Source organism: Lytechinus pictus, chromosome 7 (assembly GCF_037042905.1).
Source record: "Lytechinus pictus isolate F3 Inbred chromosome 7, Lp3.0, whole genome shotgun sequence".
In the NCBI taxonomy this organism is placed as follows: Eukaryota; Metazoa; Echinodermata; class Echinoidea; order Temnopleuroida; family Toxopneustidae; genus Lytechinus; species Lytechinus pictus.
The window spans coordinates 27,568,430-27,580,416 of NC_087251.1; the positions used below are offsets into that span (position 1 = coordinate 27,568,430).

An 11,987-nucleotide genomic window follows, 5' to 3' on the forward strand; every position below is an offset into this window, starting at 1 on the left:
TCAGGGGGGGCAGAGTGCCCCCTCTGCCCCCCCCCCCCCGTAGGTACGCTAGTGGCTTGACCTCTTTCACATGCTGCCACCATAGGCGAGGCAAAGAAATAATAAATACAAAATAGCGTATTTTTTCTAGATGTACAGTTTAAGGACTTGATTAGATATTAATGATATAATAATATTTTTAAACAACCTCTTCTAATTTCCAATAAGATAAGCCCAATGGCAATGTAGTGTTTAATTTGCCTGACGACGTGATTTGACTCCTTGACTTGGCCCCTATTTAGCTAATTAGCTTTAGCTTTGTGCGAAGTCAACAAAGAAGTGAAAGAACTTTGTCGATGTAGTCTACCGTACGGTATCGGAACTTCGGAAGTGAAAGCTCTAACTTGGACGTGTTGTATCTCACTATCTTGTTTATTTAGAATGTACGGGATATACCGGTAAAGTAAGTATGATCTTCCAATCTAAAGGGAACATAAGTAATACCACGAAATTATGAAATTCCAGGGCAATTTTCTTTTCATTAGATTAAAATACAGAAATTCAATTTCTAACGTGTCCCACCTATTCACTTTTGTGTCAGCGTGAGGACGAGGGCGTAGGCTAACTTAAAAAGTTAGATCTAGAGTTTAGACCTATCCAGTCTATTATCTTGATCTAGATCTAAATCTAAATCCAGTCTAACTTAGATCTAGAGTTAGAACTACCAAAGTCTTAGGCTGTTGGCCTTATCCAGATTTCATATATTGGCGGACACAAGTGAAGATATGTCTACGCATTAGTTATTGCAGTAATTATAGACTAGATCATCTAGATCTAGGCCTACTTAAATAAAAAATAGCGTAGGTTCTATTTGTCTTTGGTTTTAGACTAAGTCTAACTAAGATCTAACATAAGTACCAAGTTAATAGGCTAAAAGTAAGAATAGATTCCAATTAGGACATAAATCACGCCTCACTTCCCTGACTAACAATAAATAGGCCTATATAAGTTTTACTTTGTTAAACTAAGTTAAGTCTTAAATTAGTTAGGCCTACGTCTAGATCTGGTAGGCCCTAAACGGAAAATCTACTTTCAACTTTGTGTTGGTAAACCTCTATTATTCTCCCATATCTAACCATACAGAAGTACTAAATAATTGTGAACAATTTTCTATCTTTTTTTTTATAGATTTGATGTTAGACTCTGATGTCTTGGTGAAATGGAAATGGACTAGCAAGCATCGCATTGTCATTGCAACACAACTAAAATGGTCAAGGAAGCTGAAGAAGGGGGTTGAAATTATCATCAACTATAGAAGGGGTTTACTGGCAAGCAATTGTTTTGGATTCACAGAATGTAAGACTCAGAATCATCTAATGGAGGGTTTGGTATCAATTTTGCACTCCTAAATATGCAGGTAAAGTGGTAAGAACTTAAGATGTTTTAGTACTTCATACAAAAATAATTGGTCCAATAGGAATGTAATGTGTGCATTTGTATTATACAGTGCGTATCAAAAAAAGTTTACACTTAGAAAAAAATCCTGTAAAATTATATATTTGTAAAATCCTGAAGATTTTTCCACATTTTAACATTGGTGCACATCCACTTAAGTAAATGACGATATAATTGTCGAAAAATATTTCCGCTTGAGTGAGCACCACTTACTTTTGAAAAGTTAGTGAAAAATGATTTGCGCAGAACTCTGAAATAGTTATGCGAATAAAAGTAGACCTTAATCATGAAGAACACGAGGAATTTAGCTAGTAAAATTGATTTGATGATATATTTTACCTTTTTCAACTTGTTTCCTTGCCAAAAACACTTCGAAGAGTGCATTGCGCCCCCACCCCACTCCTCCACACACCGAGGCCATCGTGACGATATTTGCTTTACACTGAGCTGTAATTTACATGAAAGGGCTTAGGCTTCATTTTCATTTTGTTAATCATTTTCGAGCTTGGGAAAAGTGTGGAGAAACAAGTATTAAATAAAAAATGAAATGTAAACACACTTTAAATGATACAAACTTAGTGAAAAATGCTGGAAATGTCTGATATAAACTTTTGTTCAGATTCAGTTATGTCCTCAGATCCAGCTGGCACAAAAAGGGTAAAGGTTGTGCTTACTAAGTGTTGAAATTTTAATTTGGGTGGCAAAATTGTTACAGAATGCTTGAATGTATCCGTTTAATTTCAATTGACTTAAAGTGCAAGGGAAATGGATGAGAAATGTTTCGCAGGGTAAGTTTGATTTCACCTTTTCCCCTTTACAAAGCGTGAAAACGAGCATTTCTGCGCAAACAGATTTCTGCGAGCTTTACAAAAATGGACAGTGCTCACTCAAGTGTAACATTCTGTCAAATTTTGTTCTTGCATTAGATAGATGAGACCCATATTAAAGATTATATGTGAAAAAACTACCCACATGATGTATATTTTTTAATTCCCAGGGCTTTTTCAAAGTGTAAACTTTTTTTTGATACGCACTGTATGAGTGTTGAGTAACCTTAGTTTTGCTGAATGCTTTTAATAGGACATGTGTTGCAAGAGATGAGATTTAACTGTCAATTCTTTTTTTATGTTTCGTTTGAACGGCAGCATTTTTAAAATAAACTTTGAAAATTCTGTATACCATTCCTAGATTGTTCTGGATAATAAACTTGATATGTAGAGTAGGTTGTAGACCAAATGGGTTTAGCCCAGGCAATATTAGACATCCAGAAGAGCAGACCAACTGCCAGTAGACCAGGGGGGCATTTCATCAACATTTTCATCCGACATGTTGTCAGGTCTGACAACTTTCCTTGAGCATAATTGGCTGAGAGGTACTGTTACCATGGTAACTGTCGGATAAAACAGTACTTGTCGGATAAAATGTCCTTTCATGAAACGGTCCCCTGGTGGATATAAATCACATGGACGATTTGTCTATAATCTAGATTCTAGAATAACTGAGTGGCATAGAGCACATTTCCTAAAAAAAGAAGATAAATAATGATACCACTTAAGTATGATGTTGAGTATGCTTCTATTTTTTCATTGTATCTCATTTCTGTTTCAGGAGAGCAATTTTGGACCTTATAAATGCAGGATTGTCAAAGGGTCCTGAATCTGTAGCATAATGTGAAGATTTGATTAATAACCGAAGCGGAAAACAATGCTGGTAAGAAAATCTTGTAAAAAAATACATATAGGGTGCTTACTTTGGACACTGAACATAATTTTTAGATTTTGTAAAAAATAAATAAATAGATAGATAAATAATTAAACAAATAAATGAATTTATTAACACTACGTGTATGAAATCACCAACTATATTGGGATGAGAAAAGTTTTTATTTCTGTAACAGTCAAAATACATCATGTATTTTGTATCATTATTTTGCTGGATCTAGATCACCCCCTCTTTGCTAACAACGTCCGGAATAATACCCATTGTTATTCCAATTATGGCATGATCATAGTGATATTTCCAGAATATCGCCCCTTGCTCATTGCCTTGAAAGGGTGAGGGTCTGTTATATAATTATTTGTCTTTGTAATAACCTTTATACTGTTTTCAAAAGCTGTTTCATCTCGTGATGTACAACAAATCAATATATTTTGTTTTGTTGGAAATAAAAATAAATGAGAACAAATGAATTGAAATCGCAACACTTGTGTTTTCCCCCAAAATTCAAAGAATCATATGAAATAGGAATAGGATCTAGAAATTGATGTGTTAAGTATATCCCCTAAAACACAGGATGTTTGTGAACCAATTACACCATATCAAGGAGCTTAATTGACCATTTATATTCTCTCCCAGGCATATATCTTGATCATAAACAAGTCAAAGCATATATATTGTTAAATTAAAACAAAACGAAATGTAAACCAAAACAACATTTATCATTCCCATTTTCTTTCCGATTTCTTTGGATGCACTGCATTATACATTCATGCCCATATTATAGTGATACTACCCATGTGCATCGTTTCAAAGATAAATGAAGCAATATCGAAATCTGCAACACGTGCTTAGAATGAGATTATATATGTACGTGCATATTTGAAGGCTTTGTTTTTAGAGTGACCGCAGTTCACCTCATCAAAGAGTATTGACCTTATTGCCAAAATAAGTCGGTTTGAATGAAAAGCAAAAACGTGAGAGGAACAAGTCTGTGAAAGATTGAGCAGATGTATTAAAAAAAAGACTGGGAAAATTATATATCTTAAAGTTATATAGCTTACCTCCATTTTGATCAGTGTAAAAGAATAAAAAAAAGACTCCTCCGAAGAAAAAAAAAATAGCAAAAACTATTGTCGGAAATTAGAATGATGTCTTTTTTTTTAATTAATCTGATGCTGAAAATTAAGCTTCCGTCATCAAGCAGTTTATTCACTGTCATGACTGTTATGAAGAATAGTCCTCGGTGAAGTCTCCATTTTGTTTATTAGAATTCATGTTCGTGATTAATTCAATTGTCTTCTTCAAGATTAACCGAATTGTATGAACGTTTCCCAAAGATTAAGTGTCATGGGTGTATTATGATTAGCAGATAGGAAAAAGGGTCGGTTTAGAAGTTTTTTGGCTTTCCCTTTGATCGCTAAACTTATCAAGGAATCTCATCTACGTGTTCGTTTACATCTAACGAGTTAGGCGCACGCAGTAAGTCTGTGTTATGTTTCTGTCACGCAATCCATGCCTGCAGACATTCGCTCATTGTGCTTGTTGTAAAACGATTTAGACGAGTTAGAAGGTCATAAGATAGCAAAGATAATCATATCACTATATGGTTTTTTTTAGGGAAGAAACAAACGAGTATAAAGAGGTTTTTTCATCTTAGATTTGGTGAAAATACACCGAGTTACCCACAATGTAAAGCGTTTACAATCGTCCAAAATCTGTTGAGGTCGTAATAAAAAAAGGACACCCAAAACTATTCGTCTTCTGAGCCAATAAGATACTTCTTTTCACACGTCAATACTATCCTTGCCCAGAGACAATTGAGAGTTGGCAATAATCCCAAGATTGGGCCGTCAAGAAATATCCTAGAGATGAAGCTTTAGAACACACAGAATCAATCCCAATTTCATTCACTACATTTTATTTCGTTCATTTATATCACCAACATAGAATACATCGTTATTGTGTTGCACATAATGAGATGAATTATCTTTAAACAGTACTATAAAAGGGTACAGCAAAGACCCCCCCCCCCCCAAAAAAAAAAAAAAAAAAAAAAAATGCTGTAACAGTTTGGTAATAGATATGGCTACTAAAACTTTGGTCTGTAGGCAAAAGCTTCTTCAATCATGGATTTGTCATGATTTGGTAAAAGTTTGAAGATAAATTGCATACACGTATAATTGTATTAATATATATGTAAATATATTGTATGGTTTGTGCGTGATATGTTGCAAATAGAGCAAGCATAATGGAAACACAAATAACAGTGAAGACACAACAGTCGTGGCGATTTCAGAGGTGCAATTCTAATGTAGGTTCCAAGAACAACTTGTCTTGCCCTCCGACGACAATTACCACATTGGCCAATACTTGTAAATGAAAAAGGGTTCTAAATGTTAATAAAAACTGGTGTATATATATTGTTAATGATGCTGCATATTGTTATTGATACTTGTGAAAACTGGCACACAAATATATTCACCATGCCTGTAAAGACTTTGCTAATTGTTGCTAATGAGTTGGCTTTTGCATATGACCGAGGTTCTGATTTCGCCAGAATGGTTTGCAAATTCAGAGGATCGGGTGCTGACAATGCAACCATTGAAAGTAATACCATGTAATTTTTGCATGCAAGGACTGTTATTGCCTTGGGTCTCATTAGAAAGGCAAAGACAATTCAGTAAAGGTCATAGACCGCTTTATTACCGTTACTTCTTTACTGACCATGCACGCTCTTTCAAACATGGCAACATTATTGGTTTCTTGGCGATGTCATTTCGAGATAAAGAAACAATCTTAGCTTCGTCATCTGCTATCTCTCCCAACCCCCACCCCACTTTATCTCTCTGCCACCCCTCTCTGTATTTCCTTTAAATCATGACATGTCGATACAGTTAATATATAGGCACATTGGCAGCAACAAAGAAGTCCCTTTGCAGCCCCCCCCTTTTTTTTTTTTTTTACATTTTCACATATCATATTTTGTCATGATTCAAGTCGATGGTCAGAGACCATGCTCGCCGGAAAAACTGCCAGTTGATTTTACCCATATGGCGAATTCACAAATATCTTCTTGATGAAAAATACTAGTAAACCGCTCGGATTATATAGTTATCCTTGTCTGACCCAACTGATTGCAATCATGATTAAATTATCAGTTAAAAATCACTAATTTCTATCGTGAAAGCTGGCCAAAGATCCAAATAAGTTTTGTTTTGCCGCTTGAAATTCTATCAGCAGAGTTTCGAGAACACATGCAAGCACTGTGTAATCTTAAATGATATGTGTAAAATTAGAGATAATTTGAATTTGGGGTAGGACACCATACAAATTTCTTGTACTATAAAACATAGCCTTCGCCCCCTAAAAAAAGACATGTTGAAATACAGAAACTTTCCTGTTATAACAATACAGAATGATTATGTTATTTTTTTCTGTAAAAAATTGTTTTCCTGTAGAATGTTCTGTTTTTTAATATTTACAGAGGCAATCGCATTTGAGTGCATTGCTAAAAAAAAAGAGGCCCTTTCATTATGGTGAAAATTACACTCCCAGATGCAAGGTTCCATTATACATCAGTCTGGATTATTTTAATGGGCTGAGCAACAATAACAACAAAATAGTATAATAAGGAGCAGAAGCGTATTTCTATGATCACCATGCAATGTGTGGGCGGAGTAGATATACAGTATATAGTCAGCAAAATTGCATGCAGGGCATTTCAATAAATTTATATCATTCTTATATTCGACTCGATCTGAAGCATTATATCATTTCAGAGGCTCATCTCAAGTGGATATTTGAACGAAAAATCGATGTACAATTGAGGCTCGTTATATCACCTTTCTTCTCTTTTCTACTTTTTTTTCTGCTGATATATTCGTAAAATTCGCGCCATGAGCAATAACGATGAAGAAACAAAGATTATCGGTTTTATTATTCTCGTTTGGAATCTATTTGGGAGAGAGGACATGCAAGACGGAGTGAGAGATCGAGAGAATGAGAGGAAGATACTCGAGAAGATGTGTCAGAGAGGGGGGAGAGAGAGTGAAAGAGAGAGGGAGAGAGACACACGCATACAGATATACATGCGAACCGAGACTGACAGAGAGAGAGAGGGGGCGGGGGTGGTTTAAAAAAAAATGGATGGAGACTTGTGCAAGATGACGTAATGATGCACTTCGGAAAGACAATGGCGAGCATATAATGCAAAACAAAAACAAAGACGAAGTAAGCTAAGAAGCGATAAAGAAAGAAAAATGAAAGGGTAAGGACGATGAGAATCCTCAAGTTTGAATAAATGCTTTGGGCGGTACTCATCGAATCCTCAGCATCAGCGCATTGTCATAAATCTTTAATCCACCTAAAATTGTTTTTTCAAGCATTATCAAATTCATCTTTTTTTTTTTCAATTAAGGAAAAGAGATCGCGTTTTCGCACCTATTGTAAATTGTACTGCATGCGTTATTTGTTCTTATGCTTTAGTTTAGTTGTAGGTGTTTGTCTCATTTTACGGCATGCAAGCTATATTTTTACATTTTCTTACCGTGAATGCAATCATCGTTTTTAAGCTTTGAATCATTACTCTGTTTGCACGCTCAATCGCGTACCCAAAGCTTATCAAAGAAAGACAACGCTCCTGGAATATTCCTGTTTGCTGGAATCCATTTCAACTAAATAATATCTATGGTGATCGTTTTTATTTTCCCTAGATGAGCATTTTTTGCTTCTTAACAAAAGTCTAATCAACAGCCGTGCCATATCCCCATTATGATGCTTCATCGATGACAATTAGACACAGATTAAACTGATAGAATCTATTGGGATAATGATACACTTTAGTCATTTTCTTCCCATTGCATGCCATCTTTTTATCGATCTTTTTTTCATCATGCTTTCTTAAAATTATTCTGTAACTTGTAATCAATATGAAGGAGGCGTAAAAGTGTCTTATATGCTTACATACTCACACGCTTAAGAGTCGTCATTTTTTGTACCTCAAAAGTATACTTTTAAATGGAGAAAAATATGCATTTTAGTTGAGATCTAAAATTTAGTTTAAATTGGTATCTGCATATATAGATTAGTGGCTGCTTGATTAAACTTTGCTCTCGTATACTAGAAATATTTACTTTAATTAAAGTAAGACGGAAATTGGGAAAGAATTAGTATTATATCGTGACATTTTCTTCTCAGTATGTCGCATAAAACCTATACGCGTTGTACAAACAGCCATCGGCCTCTTCTGACAAGTTGCATGAATGTAAGTCACGCGACCCATGAGTGTTATGATATATTTTGAAAGAAAACATTGCAATCAATAATATTTTGCCTCAAGTTGTAAATTTCCCAGAAGACCACCTTCTTATGAATCAAAACTGAAATCTGCATTTTCTTGGTCACTGCCCCCGCACAAAGTGCAAGAATTTACCTCACCGGGATGCCCATTTTCTGATAAATTACGGCTTTCCAACGTTCCCTGTATCGCCCGAACACCCTGAATTGTCTATTTCTACGAATTGTGATTGACGGTTGAGCGGAGACATAAATTGATAAGATGGAGAAATAAAGTATCATTTGATTATGAAGTGACATTGCCGATTCATCACACTGCTTGAAGTAGGGCTCTCATTACCTCAAAGGGTGGTGGGATTGCGGCACATTCTCGCGCCGAGAATTGTTTGTTTGAGCTAAGTGCATGTACAGGAGGGAAACCCACAGAAAATCTATTTGAGTTGATATGATGGAATCTAGGCAATGGTGGAAGCGGGCCTGGAGTTTAGAGGTAAATCTGCATGGCGTTGATGATGAAGCATGGATGTTGGAGGAATTCGAGATGCCGAAAGCGGTGGAAAGAAGATCAAGAAATATAAGATGAAGTGATGGAATGACGTCGTGTTGGAGTTGAAGTCGAGTTTAGATGAATTGGCGGAGCTGCACATGACAAACACGAAACATACCCCTATTTAAACATAATGAACAGAGGAAAGAGCAGGAGGAAAATTATTGGCTCAATATCAAAGGACCGAGAAGATGTGTGTGTGTGTGTGTGGGGGGGGGGGTGAAGGTGTGTTACCTCGGGAAATATCCTTAACAGAGGAGATGGGTTGCGTTACAGAAGAGGGGCAGGGGCGACGACCCCTATGATTTGTTTTAAGTAGTGAAATATAAGAGGAAAGAGGAGAAAGGAATTAAAACAATTTTACGATATTTCTATAATTTAATTGAGAAAAAAACGTCAGCTGTGGTTCGTCTTGCCCCCCCCCCCTCGGCCCATCAAGATATCTTGTCCCAGCCCCTTGGGTGGCATCTTTATTCATAAGCATTTATATCGAACGCTAGAAAACTAATTAGTAAGCCCATTTATATTTCATTCATCTGTAGTTTTTCTACATCTATTTCTATAACATGTATAAGGCGTGCGTCATTGTTTCATTAAAACCATTTCACCGATTTTATCGTCTAAGCATCATTCATATTGATTACATTATTTTACAATAATTCCTCTGAAAAAATGGTTTAATGTATATGATATTTGTATCTAAGGTATTATAGTCACGCTCTTATTTTTTTGAAATAAAATATGATAAAAGTAATTGCTAAGTGCAAAATATTTGTTGGTAATTTTTAATGTATATATCATAAATTACGAATCGCGTTAAGTGACATTGGTGCACTAATAAAATGCAGTATGTAATAGTTTAGCAGAGTATTTTAAGATTGCCGAAGGACGTTGGGGACTTGAGATTCCTGTCAACCCACGAATTTATTCCATATCAATTTATGCAAAAACATGACCCTGTATGCAATATATCGATCAATTTATATATGACTGTCGGCATTCGTTAACCACGGAGCGAGAACGGGAACGTCGTAAATGAACTCCCGTTTGCTTGACGAAGACAATTCAGATAGGAAACCAATACGCAGTCTGAGCTTTCTTGGTCATTAATCGAGAAACTAATCACTGAATGGGATGCCTAATGGATAGATAGATAAATATAAAACACACGGGAATCCGTCAAGACTCAGTCATGGATCGCACACGGTTGGCGCATGTTTAATCGATTAGGTCGTAGAAATGAGAATTATGAAGAGAGAGGGAGACGAAAATACAAGAATAAGACTTACTAGAATGAAGCTCTCATTTGTGAGCCCTCGCTAGTCAATAAAACAAATGATTACGGTGTTACAAGTGAAATGCATGGTATATTATTCGCCTAATTGAAAGGAACGTCCTCAAGCAATGACATACATACATAGTCAATCGAAATCTTTGCCTACATACAGTACTCTCTTCATTTTCCTTTTATCCCTCTCCTTCCTTCCTCTCTCCTCTACCCCATACGTGCCTTTAACGTACTAATTTCACTCAATCCTTTTCCATGATCTTCTTACTCGGCGTTTCATTATGGTGTCAAATTTTATTATTCATTGTATTAATATCTTTTTTTAAATATACCCATTCTTCATGGTGTATGATTCTAATCTAAATCACGGGTTTGTGGGTTTGAACCCTACTCCAGCAAGACATTTATCGATATTGTGATGCACATGACCCAGGTGAGGTAATGGGTTACGGTTAGGAGCAATTGTCACATGCTATAGTGTGTCGATGTATGTGACGACTTGCAAATTCACGCCTTGCTAATTATACACTTGGAATTAATGTAGTACCGGATTGGGATGTGGTAGTGTTTATTAGCATGGAGAGCCCGTCTATTGATCGGACAGGTATACCGAAACGACCAATTAGGTTACGCAATGAGATGAATATTTGCTATGAATGTGTGTCACGGTGTAATGGCAAAGCTAATGGTGTCGTGTCTTCTAAATCTAAATCATACACTGTAATTTCTTGATTCACGGTGTAAAGTTACAAGTGTTTTGCGGAAGACCGCACTCTCGGGAGTTTGTACATAACACCAAATAATGTTAAAACAACATGCAGAATGTGTTACAATAGCACCATGAATTAAGCAATGGTGTCAAATGTTTGGTTTGGTACTCTGTAAAGACTACTGGTGAATTGTGACACCACTTCTGTTTTGTTTATTTTGCAGTATGGACGTACAATCACAAGACACAAATATCTGCATCTGATGCCACTCTCCACCCAGGTGTGATATAAAGCCAGAAGGACCGACTCTTTAAATCGTCGAGCACCCTAATAAAAGCCTTCCTCGGCTTTGGTAAGCCTACATGTATTATTAGAACATCTCGAAAACTGTATCTTATGAAAATATGATTTATACTTTATATAATATTATCATATTTAATCAAACAGCAGGTTTCATCCACATTCTATTGTGCTCTTTAAACTCGCCCCTTTTTTAACGATTTTCTTGCCATTATTCTAAAGATGCATTTTATTTTTGAATTCAATTTACTAGTACTGAGTAAATTTCTGACCTTGACTTTCAATTTGAATGATGATAAAACGTCACCGAGAAAGGGGGTACATAATTTTCTGATAAAATCTAAACGATCAAACATGTCCTAATTTTCTCGGGGCACATTTTACCATTAAACGTCACATAAAAATCAAGGTGTTTCGTATATAGGCAATGGCTCTATTAAGGTGTAGGTGTCAAGGAATTTTGTTCCGCCAAAATCTGTTGAGCCTCCTTTATTGCTCCCTAAACCATTCTAACGACTACATGACTGGCAAAACAGACTCCATACTCCATCAAAATCACATCATACGCCTTTGCTCGCTGGCATTTACATGTGTTTACGGGACCGCGCAGCTGCTTAGAATGTTGTCTACATCTTCAAAATGGGTGGATTTTTTAAAGGTGAACCATTCAGGATTTCACTCCGACATTGTCATC

At 36.0% G+C, this 11,987-nt stretch overlaps 1 long non-coding RNA gene across 1 annotated transcript; it reads left to right on the forward strand.

Moving 5' to 3' along the window:
• The first annotated feature begins 353 nt into the window (after positions 1-353).
• On the forward strand, positions 354-11,339 carry LOC135154627 (uncharacterized). The gene is made up of 4 exons (XR_010293997.1): positions 354-442; positions 1,168-1,396; positions 3,043-3,144; positions 11,217-11,339. It is a non-coding gene; the product is annotated as an uncharacterized LOC135154627 (long non-coding RNA).
• Positions 11,340-11,987: the final 648 nt, after the last annotated feature.